Source organism: Triturus cristatus, chromosome 11 (assembly GCF_964204655.1).
Source record: "Triturus cristatus chromosome 11, aTriCri1.1, whole genome shotgun sequence".
Lineage (NCBI taxonomy): Eukaryota > Metazoa > Chordata > Amphibia > Caudata > Salamandridae > Triturus > Triturus cristatus.
Window position 1 is genome coordinate 1,143,279,948 of NC_140594.1, and position 22,966 is coordinate 1,143,302,913.

Below are 22,966 nucleotides of genomic sequence, written 5' to 3' on the forward strand. Positions count from 1 at the left end.
CTTGGTAAAGGCCTGAAACGGCTAATTCCTAAGAGGGTCTGCACTTTCAGTTATGACTGACTGTGAGTGGGGAAGATGAAGATTTTCTGTACCCAGCATACCTTGCGATGTGCTTAGGCAAATGAGGAGAGAGCCCCACCAATCCCTTGCCACTCCGCTGAAAGCTCCTCCTCTGCATAAAGAGAGCACTTTCACAAGGGAGCAGAGTGGCGCAGCGGAAGCGTGCTGGGCCCATAACCCAGAGGTCGATGGATCGAAACCATCCTCTGCTAATATTGCTTGATTTTTCTTCCTAGGACTAATCTGTCATTTCCACCCTGCCAGCAAGGAAAAGCGCAGGCTTGTGCTAGCTATGTGAGAAAAGACTTCTCAACTATCTGTCTCTGCTGTAAATCAAGAGAGTGATCGTCAAAGGATCAACCCTATACTTTGAAAGTAAAGATACCCAATTAGAAGCATAAATGACAGGTGGGACCTTCACACGTTTTTCGGGGCATGCTTTGAACTTAATTCTTCCCTTTTTGTTCTGCTTTTATCAATCTCCTATGCATTTCATGGAATTTACTCCCTTTCTCTTCGCTGCTTTGCTTCCGATGCTGCCCATATGCTCATTTCCACTATTTGTACTGCTGCTTTCCATTTCTTCTCTTCTGCACAGCTTTGTCCTTGGTTTCAATCCCCAGTTCTTTACCCTCTGCAAGACAATTTCTACAGCTTTTCATGTTGGTATCCACACCAAATGCACGATTGGAACCGGTGCAAGATTGCCACTGCACTCGGCGTTGTAACATCTGGAACCTAGAGGACACACATCAGAGGGCGTTGGTGGTATAGTGGTGAGCATAGCTGCCTTCCAAGCAGTTGACCCGGGTTCGATTCCCGGCCAACGCAGTGCAAATATTTATATATTCTCCAAGCAGGATATATTTTAATGCAACATGTCACAAAACTGAAATATCAGAAACAGAATAATCAGCCGTTATATAAAAAAATAATCAAACACGTAGGTAGACATCTCGATCGCCTCATCTGCTACATTCATTGTCCCAATATATGCTATTTTCCATAAAGCACTCACCACTCACATGTGCTGATAATAAATATTTTGCTGGGGGCAGGCAATGAAAGGGCTGAGCCCCGACCAGACATTATAACCCCAGCATCCCTATTTTAAAAAGCATTTCTAGGCGATATCTAGCCTCTGAAAATAATAGGCAAGATCCACCGATAAATCTGGCAAAAGTCCCCAAGATTTTGTGCATACTTGTGCTCTCACCTGAATGCAGCGCCACCTTGTAACCATCGGATGTAACTGCGGCTCAGAAAAATGTTTTATCAGAGGGCAAGTTGAGAGGACTCCAAGTGGCAGATTTCCACGGAAAGAGCCTCTCGCTGCAGCAGGAAGGTTGGATACTTCAAATTGGCATAGTTTCCTGTCCAGCGTCCTCTCACGTCCCGAAAGCTCCCAAACGCTCAAAAGCCTCGCCCTCACCGGGTAGATCTCTGGCTCCCAGGTAAAGCCAAATCCTGAGTATGCTAGTGCTAGGATCACAGAGAAAGGACAGGGACAGAGAGCTGCTGTCTTGGTAAAGGCCTGAAACGGCTAATTCCTAAGAGGGTCTGCACTTTCAGTTATGACTGACTGTGAGTGGGGAAGATGAAGATTTTCTGTACCCAGCATACCTTGCGATGTGCTTAGGCAAATGAGGAGAGAGCCCCACCAATCCCTTGCCACTCCGCTGAAAGCTCCTCCTCTGCATAAAGAGAGCACTTTCACAAGGGAGCAGAGTGGCGCAGCGGAAGCGTGCTGGGCCCATAACCCAGAGGTCGATGGATCGAAACCATCCTCTGCTAATATTGCTTGATTTTTCTTCCTAGGACTAATCTGTCATTTACACCCTGCCAGCAAGGAAAAGCGCAGGCTTGTGCTAGCTATGTGAGAAAAGACTTCTCAACTATCTGTCTCTGCTGTAAATCAAGAGAGTGATCGTCAAAGGATCAACCCTATACTTTGAAAGTAAAGATACCCAATTAGAAGCATAAATGACAGGTGGGACCTTCACACGTTTTTCGGGGCATGCTTTGAATTTAATTCTTCCCTTTTTGTTCTGCTTTTATCAATCTCCTATGCATTTCATGGAATTTACTCCCTTTCTCTTCGCTGCTTTGCTTCCGATGCTGCCCATATGCTCATTTCCACTATTTGTACTGCTGCTTTCCATTTCTTCTCTTCTGCACAGCTTTGTCCTTGGTTTCAATCCCCAGTTCTTTACCCTCTGCAAGACAATTTCTACAGCTTTTCATGTTGGTATCCACACCAAATGCACGATTGGAACCGGTGCAAGATTGCCACTGCACTCGGCGTTGTAACATCTGGAACCTAGAGGACACACATCAGAGGGCGTTGGTGGTATAGTGGTGAGCATAGCTGCCTTCCAAGCAGTTGACCCGGGTTCGATTCCCGGCCAACGCAGTGCAAATATTTATATATTCTCCAAGCAGGATATATTTTAATGCAACATGTCACAAAACTGAAATATCAGAAACAGAATAATCAGCCGTTATATAAAAAAATAAACAAACACGTAGGTAGACATCTCGATCGCCTCATCTGCTACATTCATTGTCCCAATATATGCTATTTTCCATAAAGCACTCACCACTCACATGTGCTGATAATAAATATTTTGCTGGGGGCAGGCAATGAAAGGGCTGAGCCCCGACCAGACATTATAACCCCAGCATCCCTATTTTAAAAAGCATTTCTAGGCGATATCTAGCCTCTGAAAATAATAGGCAAGATCCACCGATAAATCTGGCAAAAGTCCCCAAGATTTTGTGCATACTTGTGCTCTCACCTGAATGCAGCGCCACCTTGTAACCATCGGATGTAACTGCGGCTCAGAAAAATGTTTTATCAGAGGGCAAGTTGAGAGGACTCCAAGTGGCAGATTTCCACGGAAAGAGCCTCTCGCTGCAGCAGGAAGGTTGGATACTTCAAATTGGCATAGTTTCCTGTCCAGCGTCCTCTCACGTCCCGAACGCTCCCAAACGCTCAAAAGCCTCGCCCTCACCGGGTAGATCTCTGGCTCCCAGGTAAAGCCAAATCCTGAGTATGCTAGTGCTAGGATCACAGAGAAAGGACAGGGACAGAGAGCTGCTGTCTTGGTAAAGGCCTGAAACGGCTAATTCCTAAGAGGGTCTGCACTTTCAGTTATGACTGACTGTGAGTGGGGAAGATGAAGATTTTCTGTACCCAGCATACCTTGCGATGTGCTTAGGCAAATGAGGAGAGAGCCCCACCAATCCCTTGCCACTCCGCTGAAAGCTCCTCCTCTGCATAAAGAGAGCACTTTCACAAGGGAGCAGAGTGGCGCAGCGGAAGCGTGCTGGGCCCATAACCCAGAGGTCGATGGATCGAAACCATCCTCTGCTAATATTGCTTGATTTTTCTTCCTAGGACTAATCTGTCATTTCCACCCTGCCAGCAAGGAAAAGCGCAGGCTTGTGCTAGCTATGTGAGAAAAGACTTCTCAACTATCTGTCTCTGCTGTAAATCAAGAGAGTGATCGTCAAAGGATCAACCCTATACTTTGAAAGTAAAGATACCCAATTAGAAGCATAAATGACAGGTGGGACCTTCACACGTTTTTCGGGGCATGCTTTGAATTTAATTCTTCCCTTTTTGTTCTGCTTTTATCAATCTCCTATGCATTTCATGGAATTTACTCCCTTTCTCTTCGCTGCTTTGCTTCCGATGCTGCCCATATGCTCATTTCCACTATTTGTACTGCTGCTTTCCATTTCTTCTCTTCTGCACAGCTTTATCCTTGGTTTCAATCCCCAGTTCTTTACCCTCTGCAAGACAATTTCTACAGCTTTTCATGTTGGTATCCACACCAAATGCACGATTGGAACCGGTGCAAGATTGCCACTGCACTCGGCATTGTAACATCTGGAACCTAGAGGACACACATCAGAGGGTGTTGGTGGTATAGTGGTGAGCATAGCTGCCTTCCAAGCAGTTGACCCGGGTTCGATTCCCGGCCAACGCAGTGCAAATATTTATATATTCTCCAAGCAGGATATATTTTAATGCAACATGTCACAAAACTGAAATATCAGAAACAGAATAATCAGCCGTTATATAAAAAAATAAACAAACACGTAGGTAGACATCTCGATCGCCTCATCTGCTACATTCATTGTCCCAATATATGCTATTTTCCATAAAGCACTCACCACTCACATGTGCTGATAATAAATATTTTGCTGGGGGCAGGCAATGAAAGGGCTGAGCCCCGACCAGACATTATAACCCCAGCATCCCTATTTTAAAAAGCATTTCTAGGCGATATCTAGCCTCTGAAAATAATAGGCAAGATCCACCGATAAATCTGGCAAAAGTCCCCAAGATTTTGTGCATACTTGTGCTCTCACCTGAATGCAGCGCCACCTTGTAACCATCGGATGTAACTGCGACTCAGAAAAATGTTTTATCAGAGGGCAAGTTGAGATGACTCCAAGTGGCAGATTTCCACGGAAAGAGCCTCTCGCTGCAGCAGGAAGGTTGGATACTTCAAATTGGCATAGTTTCCTGTCCAGCGTCCTCTCACGTCCCGAACGCTCCCAAACGCTCAAAAGCCTCACACCGGGCAAGCCCTCACCGGGTAGATCTCTGGCTCCCAGGTAAAGCCAAATCCTGAGTATGCTAGTGCTAGGATCACAGAGAAAGGACAGGGACAGAGAGCTGCTGTCTTGGTAAAGGCCTGAAACGGCTAATTCCTAAGAGGGTCTGCACTTTCAGTTATGACTGACTGTGAGTGGGGAAGATGAAGATTTTCTGTACCCATCATACCTTGCGATGTGCTTAGGCAAATGAGGAGAGAGCCCCACCAATCCCTTGCCACTCCGCTGAAAGCTCCTCCTCTGCATAAAGAGAGCACTTTCACAAGGGAGCAGAGTGGCGCAGCGGAAGCGTGCTTGGCCCATAACCCAGAGGTCAATGGATCGAAACCATCCTCTGCTAATATTGCTTGATTTTTCTTCCTAGGACTAATCTGTCATTTCCACCCTGCCAGCAAGGAAAAGCGCAGGCTTGTGCTAGCTATGTGAGAAAAGACTTCTCAACTATCTGTCTCTGCTGTAAATCAAGAGAGTGATCGTCAAAGGATCAACCCTATACTTTGAAAGTAAAGATACCCAATTAGAAGCATAAATGACAGGTGGGACCTTCACACGTTTTTCGGGGCATGCTTTGAATTTAATTCTTCCCTTTTTGTTCTGCTTTTATCAATCTCCTATGCATTTCATGGAATTTACTCCCTTTCTCTTCGCTGCTTTGCTTCCGATGCTGCCCATATGCTCATTTCCACTATTTGTACTGCTGCTTTCCATTTCTTCTCTTCTGCACAGCTTTATCCTTGGTTTCAATCCCCAGTTCTTTACCCACTGCAAGACAATTTCTACAGCTTTTCATGTTGGTATCCACACCAAATGCACGATTGGAACCGGTGCAAGATTGCCACTGCACTCGGCGTTGTAACATCTGGAACCTAGAGGACACACATCAGAGGGCGTTGGTGGTATAGTGGTGAGCATAGCTGCCTTCCAAGCAGTTGACCCGGGTTCGATTCCCGGCCAACGCAGTGCAAATATTTATATATTCTCCAAGCAGGATATATTTTAATGCAACATGTCACAAAACTGAAATATCAGAAACAGAATAATCAGCCGTTATATAAAAAAATAATCAAACACGTAGGTAGACATCTCGATCGCCTCATCTGCTACATTCATTGTCCCAATATATGCTATTTTCCATAAAGCACTCACCACTCACATGTGCTGATAATAAATATTTTGCTGGGGGCAGGCAATGAAAGGGCTGCGCCCCGACCAGAAATTATAACCCCAGCATCCCTATGTTAAAAAGCATTTCTAGGCGATATCTAGCCTCTGAAAATAATAGGCAAGATCCACCGATAAATCTGGCAAAAGTCCCCAAGATTTTGTGCATACTTGTGTTCTCACCTGAATGCAGCGCCACCTTGTAACCATCGGATGTAACTGCGGCTCAGAAAAATGTTTTATCAGAGGGCAAGTTGAGAGGACTCCAAGTGGCAGATTTCCACGGAAAGAGCCTCTCACTGCAGCAGGAAGGTTGGATACTTCAAATTGGCATAGTTTCCTGTCCAGCGTCCTCTCACGTCCCGAACGCTCCCAAACGCTCAAAAGCCTCCCCTCACCGGGTAGATCTCTGGCTCCCAGGTAAAGCCAAATCCTGAGTATGCTAGTGCTAGGATCACAGAGAAAGGACAGGGACAGAGAGCTGCTGTCTTGGTAAAGGCCTGAAACGGCTAATTCCTAAGAGGGTCTGCACTTTCAGTTATGACTGACTGTGAGTGGGGAAGATGAAGATTTTCTGTACCCAGCATACCTTGCGATGTGCTTAGGCAAATGAGGAGAGAGCCCCACCAATCCCTTGCCACTCCGCTGAAAGCTCCTCCTCTGCATAAAGAGAGCACTTTCACAAGGGAGCAGAGTGGCGCAGCGGAAGCGTGCTGGGCCCATAACCCAGAGGTCGATGGATCGAAACCATCCTCTGCTAATATTGCTTGATTTTTCTTCCTAGGACTAATCTGTCATTTACACCCTGCCAGCAAGGAAAAGCGCAGGCTTGTGCTAGCTATGTGAGAAAAGACTTCTCAACTATCTGTCTCTGCTGTAAATCAAGAGAGTGATCGTCAAAGGATCAACCCTATACTTTGAAAGTAAAGATACCCAATTAGAAGCATAAATGACAGGTGGGACCTTCACACGTTTTTCGGGGCATGCTTTGAATTTAATTCTTCCCTTTTTGTTCTGCTTTTATCAATCTCCTATGCATTTCATGGAATTTACTCCCTTTCTCTTCGCTGCTTTGCTTCCGATGCTGCCCATATGCTCATTTCCACTATTTGTACTGCTGCTTTCCATTTCTTCTCTTCTGCACAGCTTTGTCCTTGGTTTCAATCCCCAGTTCTTTACCCTCTGCAAGACAATTTCTACAGCTTTTCATGTTGGTATCCACACCAAATGCACGATTGGAACCGGTGCAAGATTGCCACTGCACTCGGCGTTGTAACATCTGGAACCTAGAGGACACACATCAGAGGGCGTTGGTGGTATAGTGGTGAGCATAGCTGCCTTCCAAGCAGTTGACCCGGGTTCGATTCCCGGCCAACGCAGTGCAAATATTTATATATTCTCCAAGCAGGATATATTTTAATGCAACATGTCACAAAACTGAAATATCAGAAACAGAATAATCAGCCGTTATATAAAAAAATAAACAAACACGTAGGTAGACATCTCGATCGCCTCATCTGCTACATTCATTGTCCCAATATATGCTATTTTCCATAAAGCACTCACCACTCACATGTGCTGATAATAAATATTTTGCTGGGGGCAGGCAATGAAAGGGCTGAGCCCCGACCAGACATTATAACCCCAGCATCCCTATTTTAAAAAGCATTTCTAGGCGATATCTAGCCTCTGAAAATAATAGGCAAGATCCACCGATAAATCTGGCAAAAGTCCCCAAGATTTTGTGCATACTTGTGCTCTCACCTGAATGCAGCGCCACCTTGTAACCATCGGATGTAACTGCGGCTCAGAAAAATGTTTTATCAGAGGGCAAGTTGAGAGGACTCCAAGTGGCAGATTTCCACGGAAAGAGCCTCTCGCTGCAGCAGGAAGGTTGGATACTTCAAATTGGCATAGTTTCCTGTCCAGCGTCCTCTCACGTCCCGAAAGCTCCCAAACGCTCAAAAGCCTCGCCCTCACCGGGTAGATCTCTGGCTCCCAGGTAAAGCCAAATCCTGAGTATGCTAGTGCTAGGATCACAGAGAAAGGACAGGGACAGAGAGCTGCTGTCTTGGTAAAGGCCTGAAACGGCTAATTCCTAAGAGGGTCTGCACTTTCAGTTATGACTGACTGTGAGTGGGGAAGATGAAGATTTTCTGTACCCAGCATACCTTGCGATGTGCTTAGGCAAATGAGGAGAGAGCCCCACCAATCCCTTGCCACTCCGCTGAAAGCTCCTCCTCTGCATAAAGAGAGCACTTTCACAAGGGAGCAGAGTGGCGCAGCGGAAGCGTGCTTGGCCCATAACCCAGAGGTCAATGGATCGAAACCATCCTCTGCTAATATTGCTTGATTTTTCTTCCTAGGACTAATCTGTCATTTCCACCCTGCCAGCAAGGAAAAGCGCAGGCTTGTGCTAGCTATGTGAGAAAAGACTTCTCAACTATCTGTCTCTGCTGTAAATCAAGAGAGTGATCGTCAAAGGATCAACCCTATACTTTGAAAGTAAAGATACCCAATTAGAAGCATAAATGACAGGTGGGACCTTCACACGTTTTTCGGGGCATGCTTTGAATTTAATTCTTCCCTTTTTGTTCTGCTTTTATCAATCTCCTATGCATTTCATGGAATTTACTCCCTTTCTCTTCGCTGCTTTGCTTCCGATGCTGCCCATATGCTCATTTCCACTATTTGTACTGCTGCTTTCCATTTCTTCTCTTCTGCACAGCTTTATCCTTGGTTTCAATCCCCAGTTCTTTACCCACTGCAAGACAATTTCTACAGCTTTTCATGTTGGTATCCACACCAAATGCACGATTGGAACCGGTGCAAGATTGCCACTGCACTCGGCGTTGTAACATCTGGAACCTAGAGGACACACATCAGAGGGCGTTGGTGGTATAGTGGTGAGCATAGCTGCCTTCCAAGCAATTGACCCGGGTTCGATTCCCGGCCAACGCAGTGCAAATATTTATATATTCTCCAAGCAGGATATATTTTAATGCAACATGTGACAAAACTGAAATATCAGAAACAGAATAATCAGCCGTTATATAAAAAAATAATCAAACACGTAGGTAGACATCTCGATCGCCTCATCTGCTACATTCATTGTCCCAATATATGCTATTTTCCATAAAGCACTCACCACTCACATGTGCTGATAATAAATATTTTGCTGGGGGCAGGCAATGAAAGGGCTGCGCCCCGACCAGAAATTATAACCCCAGCATCCCTATGTTAAAAAGCATTTCTAGGCGATATCTAGCCTCTGAAAATAATAGGCAAGATCCACCGATAAATCTGGCAAAAGTCCCCAAGATTTTGTGCATACTTGTGTTCTCACCTGAATGCAGCGCCACCTTGTAACCATCGGATGTAACTGCGGCTCAGAAAAATGTTTTATCAGAGGGCAAGTTGAGAGGACTCCAAGTGGCAGATTTCCACGGAAAGAGCCTCTCACTGCAGCAGGAAGGTTGGATACTTCAAATTGGCATAGTTTCCTGTCCAGCGTCCTCTCACGTCCCGAACGCTCAAAAGCCTCACACCGGGCAAGCCCTCACCGGGTAGATCTCTGGCTCCCAGGTAAAGCCAAATCCTGAGTATGCTAGTGCTAGGATCACAGAGAAAGGACAGGGACAGAGAGCTGCTGTCTTGGTAAAGGCCTGAAACGGCTAATTCCTAAGAGGGTCTGCACTTTCAGTTATGACTGACTGTGAGTGGGGAAGATGAAGATTTTCTGTACCCAGCATACCTTGCGATGTGCTTAGGCAAATGAGGAGAGAGCCCCACCAATCCCTTGCCACTCCGCTGAAAGCTCCTCCTCTGCATAAAGAGAGCACTTTCACAAGGGAGCAGAGTGGCGCAGCGGAAGCGTGCTTGGCCCATAACCCAGAGGTCGATGGATCGAAACCATCCTCTGCTAATATTGCTTGATTTTTCTTCCTAGGACTAATCTGTCATTTCCACCCTGCCAGCAAGGAAAAGCGCAGGCTTGTGCTAGCTATGTGAGAAAAGACTTCTCAACTATCTGTCTCTGCTGTAAATCAAGAGAGTGATCGTCAAAGGATCAACCCTATACTTTGAAAGTAAAGATACCCAATTAGAAGCATAAATGACAGGTGGGACCTTCACACGTTTTTCGGGGCATGCTTTGAATTTAATTCTTCCCTTTTTGTTCTGCTTTTATCAATCTCCTATGCATTTCATGGAATTTACTCCCTTTCTCTTCGCTGCTTTGCTTCCGATGCTGCGCATATGCTCATTTCCACTATTTGTACTGCTGCTTTCCATTTCTTCTCTTCTGCACAGCTTTATCCTTGGTTTCAATCCCCAGTTCTTTACCCTCTGCAAGACAATTTCTACAGCTTTTCATGTTGGTATCCACACCAAATGCACGATTGGAACCGGTGCAAGATTGCCACTGCACTCGGCGTTGTAACATCTGGAACCTAGAGGACACACATCAGAGGGTGTTGGTGGTATAGTGGTGAGCATAGCTGCCTTCCAAGCAGTTGACCCGGGTTCGATTCCCGGCCAACGCAGTGCAAATATTTATATATTCTCCAAGCAGGATATATTTTAATGCAACATGTCACAAAACTGAAATATCAGAAACAGAATAATCAGCCGTTATATAAAAAAATAAACAAACACGTAGGTAGACATCTCGATCGCCTCATCTGCTACATTCATTGTCCCAATATATGCTATTTTCCATAAAGCACTCACCACTCACATGTGCTGATAATAAATATTTTGCTGGGGGCAGGCAATGAAAGGGCTGAGCCTCGACCAGACATTATAACCCCAGCATCCCTATTTTAAAAAGCATTTCTAGGCGATATCTAGCCTCTGAAAATAATAGGCAAGATCCACCGATAAATCTGGCAAAAGTCCCCAAGATTTTGTGCATACTTGTGCTCTCACCTGAATGCAGCGCCACCTTGTAACCATCGGATGTAACTGCGACTCAGAAAAATGTTTTATCAGAGGGCAAGTTGAGATGACTCCAAGTGGCAGATTTCCACGGAAAGAGCCTCTCGCTGCAGCAGGAAGGTTGGATACTTCAAATTGGCATAGTTTCCTGTCCAGCGTCCTCTCACGTCCCGAACGCTCCCAAACGCTCAAAAGCCTCACACCGGGCAAGCCCTCACCGGGTAGATCTCTGGCTCCCAGGTAAAGCCAAATCCTGAGTATGCTAGTGCTAGGATCACAGAGAAAGGACAGGGACAGAGAGCTGCTGTCTTGGTAAAGGCCTGAAACGGCTAATTCCTAAGAGGGTCTGCACTTTCAGTTATGACTGACTGTGAGTGGGGAAGATGAAGATTTTCTGTACCCAGCATACCTTGCGATGTGCTTAGGCAAATGAGGAGAGAGCCCCACCAATCCCTTGCCACTCCGCTGAAAGCTCCTCCTCTGCATAAAGAGAGCACTTTCACAAGGGAGCAGAGTGGCGCAGCGGAAGCGTGCTGGGCCCATAACCCAGAGGTCGATGGATCGAAACCATCCTCTGCTAATATTGCTTGATTTTTCTTCCTAGGACTAATCTGTCATTTCCACCCTGCCAGCAAGGAAAAGCGCAGGCTTGTGCTAGCTATGTGAGAAAAGACTTCTCAACTATCTGTCTCTGCTGTAAATCAAGAGAGTGATCGTCAAAGGATCAACCCTATACTTTGAAAGTAAAGATACCCAATTAGAAGCATAAATGACAGGTGGGACCTTCACACGTTTTTCGGGGCATGCTTTGAACTTAATTCTTCCCTTTTTGTTCTGCTTTTATCAATCTCCTATGCATTTCATGGAATTTACTCCCTTTCTCTTCGCTGCTTTGCTTCCGATGCTGCCCATATGCTCATTTCCACTATTTGTACTGCTGCTTTCCATTTCTTCTCTTCTGCACAGCTTTGTCCTTGGTTTCAATCCCCAGTTCTTTACCCTCTGCAAGACAATTTCTACAGCTTTTCATGTTGGTATCCACACCAAATGCACGATTGGAACCGGTGCAAGATTGCCACTGCACTCGGCGTTGTAACATCTGGAACCTAGAGGACACACATCAGAGGGCGTTGGTGGTATAGTGGTGAGCATAGCTGCCTTCCAAGCAGTTGACCCGGGTTCGATTCCCGGCCAACGCAGTGCAAATATTTATATATTCTCCAAGCAGGATATATTTTAATGCAACATGTCACAAAACTGAAATATCAGAAACAGAATAATCAGCCGTTATATAAAAAAATAATCAAACACGTAGGTAGACATCTCGATCGCCTCATCTGCTACATTCATTGTCCCAATATATGCTATTTTCCATAAAGCACTCACCACTCACATGTGCTGATAATAAATATTTTGCTGGGGGCAGGCAATGAAAGGGCTGAGCCCCGACCAGACATTATAACCCCAGCATCCCTATTTTAAAAAGCATTTCTAGGCGATATCTAGCCTCTGAAAATAATAGGCAAGATCCACCGATAAATCTGGCAAAAGTCCCCAAGATTTTGTGCATACTTGTGCTCTCACCTGAATGCAGCGCCACCTTGTAACCATCGGATGTAACTGCGGCTCAGAAAAATGTTTTATCAGAGGGCAAGTTGAGAGGACTCCAAGTGGCAGATTTCCACGGAAAGAGCCTCTCGCTGCAGCAGGAAGGTTGGATACTTCAAATTGGCATAGTTTCCTGTCCAGCGTCCTCTCACGTCCCGAAAGCTCCCAAACGCTCAAAAGCCTCGCCCTCACCGGGTAGATCTCTGGCTCCCAGGTAAAGCCAAATCCTGAGTATGCTAGTGCTAGGATCACAGAGAAAGGACAGGGACAGAGAGCTGCTGTCTTGGTAAAGGCCTGAAACGGCTAATTCCTAAGAGGGTCTGCACTTTCAGTTATGACTGACTGTGAGTGGGGAAGATGAAGATTTTCTGTACCCAGCATACCTTGCGATGTGCTTAGGCAAATGAGGAGAGAGCCCCACCAATCCCTTGCCACTCCGCTGAAAGCTCCTCCTCTGCATAAAGAGAGCACTTTCACAAGGGAGCAGAGTGGCGCAGCGGAAGCGTGCTGGGCCCATAACCCAGAGGTCGATGGATCGAAACCATCCTCTGCTAATATTGCTTGATTTTTCTTCCTAGGACTAATCTGTCATTTACACCCTGCCAGCAAGGAAAAGCGCAGGCTTGTGCTAGCTATGTGAGAAAAGACTTCTCAACTATCTGTCTCTGCTGTAAATCAAGAGAGTGATCGTCAAAGGATCAACCCTATACTTTGAAAGTAAAGATACCCAATTAGAAGCATAAATGACAGGTGGGACCTTCACACGTTTTTCGGGGCATGCTTTGAATTTAATTCTTCCCTTTTTGTTCTGCTTTTATCAATCTCCTATGCATTTCATGGAATTTACTCCCTTTCTCTTCGCTGCTTTGCTTCCGATGCTGCCCATATGCTCATTTCCACTATTTGTACTGCTGCTTTCCATTTCTTCTCTTCTGCACAGCTTTGTCCTTGGTTTCAATCCCCAGTTCTTTACCCTCTGCAAGACAATTTCTACAGCTTTTCATGTTGGTATCCACACCAAATGCACGATTGGAACCGGTGCAAGATTGCCACTGCACTCGGCGTTGTAACATCTGGAACCTAGAGGACACACATCAGAGGGCGTTGGTGGTATAGTGGTGAGCATAGCTGCCTTCCAAGCAGTTGACCCGGGTTCGATTCCCGGCCAACGCAGTGCAAATATTTATATATTCTCCAAGCAGGATATATTTTAATGCAACATGTCACAAAACTGAAATATCAGAAACAGAATAATCAGCCGTTATATAAAAAAATAAACAAACACGTAGGTAGACATCTCGATCGCCTCATCTGCTACATTCATTGTCCCAATATATGCTATTTTCCATAAAGCACTCACCACTCACATGTGCTGATAATAAATATTTTGCTGGGGGCAGGCAATGAAAGGGCTGAGCCCCGACCAGACATTATAACCCCAGCATCCCTATTTTAAAAAGCATTTCTAGGCGATATCTAGCCTCTGAAAATAATAGGCAAGATCCACCGATAAATCTGGCAAAAGTCCCCAAGATTTTGTGCATACTTGTGCTCTCACCTGAATGCAGCGCCACCTTGTAACCATCGGATGTAACTGCGGCTCAGAAAAATGTTTTATCAGAGGGCAAGTTGAGAGGACTCCAAGTGGCAGATTTCCACGGAAAGAGCCTCTCGCTGCAGCAGGAAGGTTGGATACTTCAAATTGGCATAGTTTCCTGTCCAGCGTCCTCTCACGTCCCGAACGCTCCCAAACGCTCAAAAGCCTCGCCCTCACCGGGTAGATCTCTGGCTCCCAGGTAAAGCCAAATCCTGAGTATGCTAGTGCTAGGATCACAGAGAAAGGACAGGGACAGAGAGCTGCTGTCTTGGTAAAGGCCTGAAACGGCTAATTCCTAAGAGGGTCTGCACTTTCAGTTATGACTGACTGTGAGTGGGGAAGATGAAGATTTTCTGTACCCAGCATACCTTGCGATGTGCTTAGGCAAATGAGGAGAGAGCCCCACCAATCCCTTGCCACTCCGCTGAAAGCTCCTCCTCTGCATAAAGAGAGCACTTTCACAAGGGAGCAGAGTGGCGCAGCGGAAGCGTGCTGGGCCCATAACCCAGAGGTCGATGGATCGAAACCATCCTCTGCTAATATTGCTTGATTTTTCTTCCTAGGACTAATCTGTCATTTCCACCCTGCCAGCAAGGAAAAGCGCAGGCTTGTGCTAGCTATGTGAGAAAAGACTTCTCAACTATCTGTCTCTGCTGTAAATCAAGAGAGTGATCGTCAAAGGATCAACCCTATACTTTGAAAGTAAAGATACCCAATTAGAAGCATAAATGACAGGTGGGACCTTCACACGTTTTTCGGGGCATGCTTTGAATTTAATTCTTCCCTTTTTGTTCTGCTTTTATCAATCTCCTATGCATTTCATGGAATTTACTCCCTTTCTCTTCGCTGCTTTGCTTCCGATGCTGCCCATATGCTCATTTCCACTATTTGTACTGCTGCTTTCCATTTCTTCTCTTCTGCACAGCTTTATCCTTGGTTTCAATCCCCAGTTCTTTACCCTCTGCAAGACAATTTCTACAGCTTTTCATGTTGGTATCCACACCAAATGCACGATTGGAACCGGTGCAAGATTGCCACTGCACTCGGCGTTGTAACATCTGGAACCTAGAGGACACACATCAGAGGGTGTTGGTGGTATAGTGGTGAGCATAGCTGCCTTCCAAGCAGTTGACCCGGGTTCGATTCCCGGCCAACGCAGTGCAAATATTTATATATTCTCCAAGCAGGATATATTTTAATGCAACATGTCACAAAACTGAAATATCAGAAACAGAATAATCAGCCGTTATATAAAAAAATAAACAAACACGTAGGTAGACATCTCGATCGCCTCATCTGCTACATTCATTGTCCCAATATATGCTATTTTCCATAAAGCACTCACCACTCACATGTGCTGATAATAAATATTTTGCTGGGGGCAGGCAATGAAAGGGCTGAGCCCCGACCAGACATTATAACCCCAGCATCCCTATTTTAAAAAGCATTTCTAGGCGATATCTAGCCTCTGAAAATAATAGGCAAGATCCACCGATAAATCTGGCAAAAGTCCCCAAGATTTTGTGCATACTTGTGCTCTCACCTGAATGCAGCGCCACCTTGTAACCATCGGATGTAACTGCGACTCAGAAAAATGTTTTATCAGAGGGCAAGTTGAGATGACTCCAAGTGGCAGATTTCCACGGAAAGAGCCTCTCGCTGCAGCAGGAAGGTTGGATACTTCAAATTGGCATAGTTTCCTGTCCAGCGTCCTCTCACGTCCCGAACGCTCCCAAACGCTCAAAAGCCTCACACCGGGCAAGCCCTCACCGGGTAGATCTCTGGCTCCCAGGTAAAGCCAAATCCTGAGTATGCTAGTGCTAGGATCACAGAGAAAGGACAGGGACAGAGAGCTGCTGTCTTGGTAAAGGCCTGAAACGGCTAATTCCTAAGAGGGTCTGCACTTTCAGTTATGACTGACTGTGAGTGGGGAAGATGAAGATTTTCTGTACCCAGCATACCTTGCGATGTGCTTAGGCAAATGAGGAGAGAGCCCCACCAATCCCTTGCCACTCCGCTGAAAGCTCCTCCTCTGCATAAAGAGAGCACTTTCACAAGGGAGCAGAGTGGCGCAGCGGAAGCGTGCTGGGCCCATAACCCAGAGGTCGATGGATCGAAACCATCCTCTGCTAATATTGCTTGATTTTTCTTCCTAGGACTAATCTGTCATTTCCACCCTGCCAGCAAGGAAAAGCGCAGGCTTGTGCTAGCTATGTGAGAAAAGACTTCTCAACTATCTGTCTCTGCTGTAAATCAAGAGAGTGATCGTCAAAGGATCAACCCTATACTTTGAAAGTAAAGATACCCAATTAGAAGCATAAATGACAGGTGGGACCTTCACACGTTTTTCGGGGCATGCTTTGAATTTAATTCTTCCCTTTTTGTTCTGCTTTTATCAATCTCCTATGCATTTCATGGAATTTACTCCCTTTCTCTTCGCTGCTTTGCTTCCGATGCTGCCCATATGCTCATTTCCACTATTTGTACTGCTGCTTTCCATTTCTTCTCTTCTGCACAGCTTTATCCTTGGTTTCAATCCCCAGTTCTTTACCCTCTGCAAGACAATTTCTACAGCTTTTCATGTTGGTATCCACACCAAATGCACGATTGGAACCGGTGCAAGATTGCCACTGCACTCGGCGTTGTAACATCTGGAACCTAGAGGACACACATCAGAGGGTGTTGGTGGTATAGTGGTGAGCATAGCTGCCTTCCAAGCAGTTGACCCGGGTTCGATTCCCGGCCAACGCAGTGCAAATATTTATATATTCTCCAAGCAGGATATATTTTAATGCAACATGTCACAAAACTGAAATATCAGAAACAGAATAATCAGCCGTTATATAAAAAAATAAACAAACACGTAGGTAGACATCTCGATCGCCTCATCTGCTACATTCATTGTCCCAATATATGCTATTTTCCATAAAGCACTCACCACTCACATGTGCTGATAATAAATATTTTGCTGGGGGCAGGCAATGAAAGGGCTGAGCCCCGACCAGACATTATAACCCCAGCATCCCTATTTTAAAAAGCATTTCTAGGCGATATCTAGCCTCTGAAAATAATAGGCAAGATCCACCGATAAATCTGGCAAAAGTCCCCAAGATTTTGTGCATACTTGTGCTCTCACCTGAATGCAGCGCCACCTTGTAACCATCGGATGTAACTGCGACTCAGAAAAATGTTTTATCAGAGGGCAAGTTGAGATGACTCCAAGTGGCAGATTTCCACGGAAAGAGCCTCTCGCTGCAGCAGGAAGGTTGGATACTTCAAATTGGCATAGTTTCCTGTCCAGCGTCCTCTCACGTCCCGAACGCTCCCAAACGCTCAAAAGCCTCACACCGGGCAAGCCCTCACCGGGTAGATCTCTGGCTCCCAGGTAAAGCCAAATCCTGAGTATGCTAGTGCTAGGATCACAGAGAAAGGACAGGGACAGAGAGCTGCTGTCTTGGTAAAGGCCTGAAACGGCTAATTCCTAAGAGGGTCTGCACTTTCAGTTATGACTGACTGTGAGTGGGGAAGATGAAGATTTTCTGTACCCATCATACCTTGCGATGTGCTTAGGCAAATGAGGAGAGAGCCCCACCAATCCCTTGCCACTCCGCTGAAAGCTCCTCCTCTGCATAAAGAGAGCACTTTCACAAGGGAGCAGAGTGGCGCAGCGGAAGCGTGCTTGGCCCATAACCCAGAGGTCAATGGATCGAAACCATCCTCTGCTAATATTGCTTGATTTTTCTTCCTAGGACTAATCTGTCATTTCCACCCTGCCAGCAAGGAAAAGCGCAGGCTTGTGCTAGCTATGTGAGAAAAGACTTCTCAACTATCTGTCTCTGCTGTAAATCAAGAGAGTGATCGTCAAAGGATCAACCCTATACTTTGAAAGTAAAGATACCCAATTAGAAGCATAAATGACAGGTGGGACCTTCACACGTTTTTCGGGGCATGCTTTGAACTTAATTCTTCCCTTTTTGTTCTGCTTTTATCAATCTCCTATGCATTTCATGGAATTTACTCCCTTTCTCTTCGCTGCTTTGCTTCCGATGCTGCCCATATGCTCATTTCCACTATTTGTACTGCTGCTTTCCATTTCTTCTCTTCTGCACAGCTTTGTCCTTGGTTTCAATCCCCAGTTCTTTACCCTCTGCAAGACAATTTCTACAGCTTTTCATGTTGGTATCCACACCAAATGCACGATTGGAACCGGTGCAAGATTGCCACTGCACTCGGCGTTGTAACATCTGGAACCTAGAGGACACACATCAGAGGGCGTTGGTGGTATAGTGGTGAGCATAGCTGCCTTCCAAGCAGTTGACCCGGGTTCGATTCCCGGCCAACGCAGTGCAAATATTTATATATTCTCCAAGCAGGATATATTTTAATGCAACATGTCACAAAACTGAAATATCAGAAACAGAATAATCAGCCGTTATATAAAAAAATAATCAAACACGTAGGTAGACATCTCGATCGCCTCATCTGCTACATTCATTGTCCCAATATATGCTATTTTCCATAAAGCACTCACCACTCACATGTGCTGATAATAAATATTTTGCTGGGGGCAGGCAATGAAAGGGCTGAGCCCCGACCAGACATTATAACCCCAGCATCCCTATTTTAAAAAGCATTTCTAGGCGATATCTAGCCTCTGAAAATAATAGGCAAGATCCACCGATAAATCTGGCAAAAGTCCCCAAGATTTTGTGCATACTTGTGCTCTCACCTGAATGCAGCGCCACCTTGTAACCATCGGATGTAACTGCGGCTCAGAAAAATGTTTTATCAGAGGGCAAGTTGAGAGGACTCCAAGTGGCAGATTTCCACGGAAAGAGCCTCTCGCTGCAGCAGGAAGGTTGGATACTTCAAATTGGCATAGTTTCCTGTCCAGCGTCCTCTCACGTCCCGAAAGCTCCCAAACGCTCAAAAGCCTCGCCCTCACCGGGTAGATCTCTGGCTCCCAGGTAAAGCCAAATCCTGAGTATGCTAGTGCTAGGATCACAGAGAAAGGACAGGGACAGAGAGCTGCTGTCTTGGTAAAGGCCTGAAACGGCTAATTCCTAAGAGGGTCTGCACTTTCAGTTATGACTGACTGTGAGTGGGGAAGATGAAGATTTTCTGTACCCAGCATACCTTGCGATGTGCTTAGGCAAATGAGGAGAGAGCCCCACCAATCCCTTGCCACTCCGCTGAAAGCTCCTCCTCTGCATAAAGAGAGCACTTTCACAAGGGAGCAGAGTGGCGCAGCGGAAGCGTGCTGGGCCCATAACCCAGAGGTCGATGGATCGAAACCATCCTCTGCTAATATTGCTTGATTTTTCTTCCTAGGACTAATCTGTCATTTACACCCTGCCAGCAAGGAAAAGCGCAGGCTTGTGCTAGCTATGTGAGAAAAGACTTCTCAACTATCTGTCTCTGCTGTAAATCAAGAGAGTGATCGTCAAAGGATCAACCCTATACTTTGAAAGTAAAGATACCCAATTAGAAGCATAAATGACAGGTGGGACCTTCACACGTTTTTCGGGGCATGCTTTGAATTTAATTCTTCCCTTTTTGTTCTGCTTTTATCAATCTCCTATGCATTTCATGGAATTTACTCCCTTTCTCTTCGCTGCTTTGCTTCCGATGCTGCCCATATGCTCATTTCCACTATTTGTACTGCTGCTTTCCATTTCTTCTCTTCTGCACAGCTTTGTCCTTGGTTTCAATCCCCAGTTCTTTACCCTCTGCAAGACAATTTCTACAGCTTTTCATGTTGGTATCCACACCAAATGCACGATTGGAACCGGTGCAAGATTGCCACTGCACTCGGCGTTGTAACATCTGGAACCTAGAGGACACACATCAGAGGGCGTTGGTGGTATAGTGGTGAGCATAGCTGCCTTCCAAGCAGTTGACCCGGGTTCGATTCCCGGCCAACGCAGTGCAAATATTTATATATTCTCCAAGCAGGATATATTTTAATGCAACATGTCACAAAACTGAAATATCAGAAACAGAATAATCAGCCGTTATATAAAAAAATAAACAAACACGTAGGTAGACATCTCGATCGCCTCATCTGCTACATTCATTGTCCCAATATATGCTATTTTCCATAAAGCACTCACCACTCACATGTGCTGATAATAAATATTTTGCTGGGGGCAGGCAATGAAAGGGCTGAGCCCCGACCAGACATTATAACCCCAGCATCCCTATTTTAAAAAGCATTTCTAGGCGATATCTAGCCTCTGAAAATAATAGGCAAGATCCACCGATAAATCTGGCAAAAGTCCCCAAGATTTTGTGCATACTTGTGCTCTCACCTGAATGCAGCGCCACCTTGTAACCATCGGATGTAACTGCGGCTCAGAAAAATGTTTTATCAGAGGGCAAGTTGAGAGGACTCCAAGTGGCAGATTTCCACGGAAAGAGCCTCTCGCTGCAGCAGGAAGGTTGGATACTTCAAATTGGCATAGTTTCCTGTCCAGCGTCCTCTCACGTCCCGAACGCTCCCAAACGCTCAAAAGCCTCGCCCTCACCGGGTAGATCTCTGGCTCCCAGGTAAAGCCAAATCCTGAGTATGCTAGTGCTAGGATCACAGAGAAAGGACAGGGACAGAGAGCTGCTGTCTTGGTAAAGGCCTGAAACGGCTAATTCCTAAGAGGGTCTGCACTTTCAGTTATGACTGACTGTGAGTGGGGAAGATGAAGATTTTCTGTACCCAGCATACCTTGCGATGTGCTTAGGCAAATGAGGAGAGAGCCCCACCAATCCCTTGCCACTCCGCTGAAAGCTCCTCCTCTGCATAAAGAGAGCACTTTCACAAGGGAGCAGAGTGGCGCAGCGGAAGCGTGCTGGGCCCATAACCCAGAGGTCGATGGATCGAAACCATCCTCTGCTAATATTGCTTGATTTTTCTTCCTAGGACTAATCTGTCATTTCCACCCTGCCAGCAAGGAAAAGCGCAGGCTTGTGCTAGCTATGTGAGAAAAGACTTCTCAACTATCTGTCTCTGCTGTAAATCAAGAGAGTGATCGTCAAAGGATCAACCCTATACTTTGAAAGTAAAGATACCCAATTAGAAGCATAAATGACAGGTGGGACCTTCACACGTTTTTCGGGGCATGCTTTGAATTTAATTCTTCCCTTTTTGTTCTGCTTTTATCAATCTCCTATGCATTTCATGGAATTTACTCCCTTTCTCTTCGCTGCTTTGCTTCCGATGCTGCCCATATGCTCATTTCCACTATTTGTACTGCTGCTTTCCATTTCTTCTCTTCTGCACAGCTTTATCCTTGGTTTCAATCCCCAGTTCTTTACCCTCTGCAAGACAATTTCTACAGCTTTTCATGTTGGTATCCACACCAAATGCACGATTGGAACCGGTGCAAGATTGCCACTGCACTCGGCGTTGTAACATCTGGAACCTAGAGGACACACATCAGAGGGTGTTGGTGGTATAGTGGTGAGCATAGCTGCCTTCCAAGCAGTTGACCCGGGTTCGATTCCCGGCCAACGCAGTGCAAATATTTATATATTCTCCAAGCAGGATATATTTTAATGCAACATGTCACAAAACTGAAATATCAGAAACAGAATAATCAGCCGTTATATAAAAAAATAAACAAACACGTAGGTAGACATCTCGATCGCCTCATCTGCTACATTCATTGTCCCAATATATGCTATTTTCCATAAAGCACTCACCACTCACATGTGCTGATAATAAATATTTTGCTGGGGGCAGGCAATGAAAGGGCTGAGCCCCGACCAGACATTATAACCCCAGCATCCCTATTTTAAAAAGCATTTCTAGGCGATATCTAGCCTCTGAAAATAATAGGCAAGATCCACCGATAAATCTGGCAAAAGTCCCCAAGATTTTGTGCATACTTGTGCTCTCACCTGAATGCAGCGCCACCTTGTAACCATCGGATGTAACTGCGACTCAGAAAAATGTTTTATCAGAGGGCAAGTTGAGATGACTCCAAGTGGCAGATTTCCACGGAAAGAGCCTCTCGCTGCAGCAGGAAGGTTGGATACTTCAAATTGGCATAGTTTCCTGTCCAGCGTCCTCTCACGTCCCGAACGCTCCCAAACGCTCAAAAGCCTCACACCGGGCAAGCCCTCACCGGGTAGATCTCTGGCTCCCAGGTAAAGCCAAATCCTGAGTATGCTAGTGCTAGGATCACAGAGAAAGGACAGGGACAGAGAGCTGCTGTCTTGGTAAAGGCCTGAAACGGCTAATTCCTAAGAGGGTCTGCACTTTCAGTTATGACTGACTGTGAGTGGGGAAGATGAAGATTTTCTGTACCCAGCATACCTTGCGATGTGCTTAGGCAAATGAGGAGAGAGCCCCACCAATCCCTTGCCACTCCGCTGAAAGCTCCTCCTCTGCATAAAGAGAGCACTTTCACAAGGGAGCAGAGTGGCGCAGCGGAAGCGTGCTGGGCCCATAACCCAGAGGTCGATGGATCGAAACCATCCTCTGCTAATATTTCTTGATTTTTCTTCCTAGGACTAATCTGTCATTTCCACCCTGCCAGCAAGGAAAAGCGCAGGCTTGTGCTAGCTATGTGAGAAAAGACTTCTCAACTATCTGTCTCTGCTGTAAATCAAGAGAGTGATCGTCAAAGGATCAACCCTATACTTTGAAAGTAAAGATACCCAATTAGAAGCATAAATGACAGGTGGGACCTTCACACGTTTTTCGGGGCATGCTTTGAATTTAATTCTTCCCTTTTTGTTCTGCTTTTATCAATCTCCTATGCATTTCATGGAATTTACTCCCTTTCTCTTCGCTGCTTTGCTTCCGATGCTGCCCATATGCTCATTTCCACTATTTGTACTGCTGCTTTCCATTTCTTCTCTTCTGCACAGCTTTATCCTTGGTTTCAATCCCCAGTTCTTTACCCTCTGCAAGACAATTTCTACAGCTTTTCATGTTGGTATCCACACCAAATGCACGATTGGAACCGGTGCAAG

At 45.7% G+C, this 22,966-nt stretch overlaps 13 non-coding genes across 13 annotated transcripts; all 13 read left to right on the plus strand.

Moving 5' to 3' along the window:
• Positions 1–819: 819 nt before the first annotated feature.
• On the plus strand, positions 820–891 carry TRNAG-UCC (transfer RNA glycine (anticodon UCC)). Its single transcript has one exon. It is a non-coding gene; the product is annotated as a tRNA-Gly (tRNA).
• Positions 892–2,401: 1,510 nt separating this feature from the next.
• On the plus strand, positions 2,402–2,473 carry TRNAG-UCC (transfer RNA glycine (anticodon UCC)). Its single transcript has one exon. It is a non-coding gene; the product is annotated as a tRNA-Gly (tRNA).
• Positions 2,474–3,983: 1,510 nt separating this feature from the next.
• Positions 3,984–4,055, plus strand: TRNAG-UCC (transfer RNA glycine (anticodon UCC)). The gene has a single exon. It is a non-coding gene; the product is annotated as a tRNA-Gly (tRNA).
• A 1,521-nt stretch (positions 4,056–5,576) lies between these two features.
• TRNAG-UCC (transfer RNA glycine (anticodon UCC)) lies at positions 5,577–5,648 on the plus strand. The gene has a single exon. It is a non-coding gene; the product is annotated as a tRNA-Gly (tRNA).
• Positions 5,649–7,157: 1,509 nt separating this feature from the next.
• Positions 7,158–7,229, plus strand: TRNAG-UCC (transfer RNA glycine (anticodon UCC)). Its single transcript has one exon. It is a non-coding gene; the product is annotated as a tRNA-Gly (tRNA).
• Positions 7,230–10,322: 3,093 nt separating this feature from the next.
• Positions 10,323–10,394, plus strand: TRNAG-UCC (transfer RNA glycine (anticodon UCC)). Its single transcript has one exon. It is a non-coding gene; the product is annotated as a tRNA-Gly (tRNA).
• Positions 10,395–11,915: 1,521 nt separating this feature from the next.
• On the plus strand, positions 11,916–11,987 carry TRNAG-UCC (transfer RNA glycine (anticodon UCC)). The gene has a single exon. It is a non-coding gene; the product is annotated as a tRNA-Gly (tRNA).
• A 1,510-nt stretch (positions 11,988–13,497) lies between these two features.
• Positions 13,498–13,569, plus strand: TRNAG-UCC (transfer RNA glycine (anticodon UCC)). The gene has a single exon. It is a non-coding gene; the product is annotated as a tRNA-Gly (tRNA).
• Positions 13,570–15,079: 1,510 nt separating this feature from the next.
• Positions 15,080–15,151, plus strand: TRNAG-UCC (transfer RNA glycine (anticodon UCC)). The gene has a single exon. It is a non-coding gene; the product is annotated as a tRNA-Gly (tRNA).
• Positions 15,152–16,672: 1,521 nt separating this feature from the next.
• On the plus strand, positions 16,673–16,744 carry TRNAG-UCC (transfer RNA glycine (anticodon UCC)). The gene has a single exon. It is a non-coding gene; the product is annotated as a tRNA-Gly (tRNA).
• A 1,521-nt stretch (positions 16,745–18,265) lies between these two features.
• TRNAG-UCC (transfer RNA glycine (anticodon UCC)) lies at positions 18,266–18,337 on the plus strand. Its single transcript has one exon. It is a non-coding gene; the product is annotated as a tRNA-Gly (tRNA).
• A 1,510-nt stretch (positions 18,338–19,847) lies between these two features.
• Positions 19,848–19,919, plus strand: TRNAG-UCC (transfer RNA glycine (anticodon UCC)). Its single transcript has one exon. It is a non-coding gene; the product is annotated as a tRNA-Gly (tRNA).
• Positions 19,920–21,429: 1,510 nt separating this feature from the next.
• Positions 21,430–21,501, plus strand: TRNAG-UCC (transfer RNA glycine (anticodon UCC)). Its single transcript has one exon. It is a non-coding gene; the product is annotated as a tRNA-Gly (tRNA).
• The last annotated feature ends 1,465 nt before the right edge of the window (positions 21,502–22,966 follow it).